General features: G+C 33.8%; 1 long non-coding RNA gene across 1 annotated transcript; it reads left to right on the top strand.

The window, feature by feature from the left end:
* The first annotated feature begins 519 nt into the window (after nt 1–519).
* Nucleotides 520–1,989, top strand: LOC125220171. Its single transcript, XR_007176331.1, has 2 exons — nt 520–1,686; nt 1,870–1,989. It is a non-coding gene; the product is annotated as an uncharacterized LOC125220171 (long non-coding RNA).
* The last annotated feature ends 1,559 nt before the right edge of the window (nt 1,990–3,548 follow it).

The raw sequence follows: 3,548 nt of genomic DNA, 5'->3' as shown, positions 1-3,548 counted from the left end.
TATTTGATAATTTTATCCACACTTAATGTGTTGGATATAAAGCCCACCTCCTTGCTTCCCAAAAATTTGTACTTCTCTACACAAGCTCGGCTTCGAAAGCAAACTCCTTGTACACGCCCTTCTTGAAAGAGGGTATTCATTCAATTAGTTTTATGGACATACATAAGGTGCATGACATGCAATGATCCTACATGGAATATGCATCCTATGTTCGAGGTTCGATCAAAGATAACTTCATTCCATCACAACTTACGACTCTCTAATTTAAAAGAGACTTTAAAAGTAATTGATTAAGATTAATTGTTTAATCACTCCAGAAATCTACAGTATTAACAAACGAGCAATAAATCTTCAAACCCAACAATTAAATCTGGCCTTATAACTTGCACTTAAATTAAACTCAAGTATAAAATAAAAAGGGCAAACATTTCCAACTAATTAAAGTCTAAAGAAACTGCCCAAAGTAATAAATAGGAAGAGCCCAACTATTAATTCCTTGGTCCAGAGAGGAGCCCAAAATTCAAAAGAAGTCAGATTTTTAATTTAGGATAGGAGCGCGCCGCCCCCTTCTTCCCCAACATCTCACGCCTCTCTCTGTCCGTCACCTCTCTCGGTTGGTCATGGCGTCGCCGGCGAGCGACGCCGGCCACCTAACTCTTCGCTCTCGTTCCTCCTTTCCTCTATCAATTTATCGGTTTTCATTTTCTATCTCTCTCTCTCTCTCTCGGTTCAATTATTTTGAGTGCAGCGGGGTTTGCTCGGGCAGCGGCGGCACCCCGAGAGGGCAGCAGCTGCACGTGTGTGTGTGTGGCTGCCGTGGGTCGCAGCAGCGGCGCACTCCTCTGGATGAGACAGCAGGGGCGTGCAGTGGCGACACTGGACAGCTCCGGCAGCGGCAGTGGTTGTGTGTGCGCAAGGCGGCGGAGTTTCAGACCGCACCTCGGGCAAAGGCCCATCAGGCAGCGCGTTGTTGAAGCGCACATACCCCTCAAAGCTAAGTCTCAACTTGTTTCTTGGTTGCTCGCTATGGTTATCTCAACTAATTAGGATTTATGGTACTTAAGGCTCTACTTGGTTCATTCTTTCATTCAAAGGATATTGGAGGAGTTAGAACTTGGTCTTCATGATAAATCTTTTTCTTTTTTTTTTCTTGGCACACGAGCTTGATAAAAAAAAACGTTGGCATCTATTATTGTTGCTAAGATCAAAAGCATCAAAGGCTAAAGCATGATATTGATTCCTAATATAAGCATGCTTGAAAAGTGTCCATGAAAGAAGTTAAATATGCTACGTGAGATTTGTTGTTGGGATTTAATGAGGAAGGAATGTTGTAAAGGAAAGAAAATGGTAGGGCTTGCCATAATATTTGAGCATTCTATGATTCTTGTTCATGCATGGTCTAATGATATGAATAGCTATGAATAAATTTGATGCTTGAAGATTTTACCTTGAAGAAATGAGGAAAAAGTAGGGTGGAGAGACTTGGCTCCTCTTCTTCAAGCACTCATTTGAAGATCCTCACTTTGAAATAAATTTGATGGTGGTTTATGGTGGAACAAAAGATTTAAGAGTAGAGATAGAGTGGTATTTATAGTGGAAAAGGGTACATAGGAAAAAACATGGTCAAATCCCTAATTCATGGAAGCAAACTTTTACACAAGAGATAATGACTTTTTGCCAAAAGGGGTAAGTTGGCAAATCAATCATTCTTAATACCATAAATAGCAAGAATATTACATCTTGTCGCTTAAAAAGACGTGAGCCGTCGTTTGGAAAACGCGAGCCGTCGTTTGATAAGCGTGCTTGAAGTGATGTGATTTCGTCGATCGTCTCGTCTTGATTTAACATGCTTCTTATCCTTTTGTGTAGCCATCGGGGTTCAAGGCGTGACTATTGAGCAAGATCCGGAGAGCATGTAGAGTATTTTTTTTATTTTTACTCTAATGTTGAACTCGATGTAGAACTTTTATTTGAAGCTCGGTCTTTAAATACGGACTATAAGGATATTAAATATTGTAATAACACTATTTTCATTCATCACTCAAAATATACTTCACAACGTTTGATCATACTAGAAGTAAAAGAGGTTAGGCGCGAAACTAATATGTATTAATTATAGGTTAGTTTCCAAAATTCTTAGGAATAAAAAGGGCGGGTGTTACAATTTTATATAGACTGTATTTTAGTTTAAGAGAATTGGAATTATACTGAAATTGAGATTAAAATTATAGTTAAAATTTAATTTGATGTTAATTTTGTTTATGATTGTAAAAACAAATATTCATTTGTAGATCAAAAAATTACTAGTATTAAAAAATGGTTAAAATCGGATTGATTTTATGATTATGTTTTGTGTGCATGTGTACGAGTTTGGGGATGTCTTATTTTACGGTTACTATATTTGAAATTTTAAATATTTACTTTGGACATGATAGTACAAAACAACACACTCCCATTCGTCTATAAAAATTTGTCTTAAAAGTGGACGACAATAGTGCAAAATTGTAAAGTAAGAGATATAGAAAAAAGAAATTGGTTAAATTATTATTAATGAAAAATGAGAACATCATGTATTATAGAGAGATATTCACCATAAATAAATATGACTATTTCGTGAACATTTTTTTGAAACCAATAAACCAATATTCCACTATTACTGTTTACTAGTATATCCCCCGCGCATTGTGCAGCAGACAAAATTCGTAGTAAATCATATACTAACTCGTGTGAGATATGAATAATTTATTACGTATTCATTTAGTTACAATTGTAATTTATTACTGAGTTATCAATGGAGAATACATATATATAAAATATGGAATAAAATTTGAAATATCTGTGTATCCCTATAATTTATGAATACAAATATTCTTATAAATTTATGAATACATACTCTCTTATAAATAATTTGGACAATCAAATATCCAAATCGATAATAATAACAATTGCGGTGCATCCATTGTAAAAAAACATGGATTTAATTTTTCGTAGAACAACACAATGAAGTATATTAATGTTTTTCTATTTATTACTATCATACACTATTATTTTTTTATTTACTGTAGCAGATATTATTATTATTATACATCTTACCTTATTTGACTGTTATGATATTACTTTCTTGAATTAGTTACTATTTTTGTATATTTAAGAATAAATATGATGTTGTATGTACAATATTAATACAATATCAATTCTTTGAAATTACTTCAGAATAGTTGTAAAATAAACTATCGACTTATAGTACTACTACATATAAAAGCACATGACAACATTCTTCAAATTTACTACTTCATAACTAGAAATATATGTGTCACACTTTAATCTTTGCGAGGTATGAATAAATGAAATTAGTCAAATATTGTACTTTGTTTTATTTGGGGGGAAATTTCATTTATTGCAAAATTCTATCTGTTTTGTATTATGTTTATGACACTATTATAGATAACATGATATTCATTACAAATATTAACATCTACTCCCTCCGCGATTAGGAGTCCCAGTCACTTTTGCACACCCATTTTATAAAAATCATAAAAAATAGTTAA

The sequence above is a fragment of the Salvia hispanica genome, chromosome 4 (assembly GCF_023119035.1).
Source record: "Salvia hispanica cultivar TCC Black 2014 chromosome 4, UniMelb_Shisp_WGS_1.0, whole genome shotgun sequence".
In the NCBI taxonomy this organism is placed as follows: Eukaryota; Viridiplantae; Streptophyta; class Magnoliopsida; order Lamiales; family Lamiaceae; genus Salvia; species Salvia hispanica.
The sequence above is the reverse complement of the archived record's forward strand: the minus strand, read 5'-3'. Positions and strand labels throughout refer to the sequence as shown.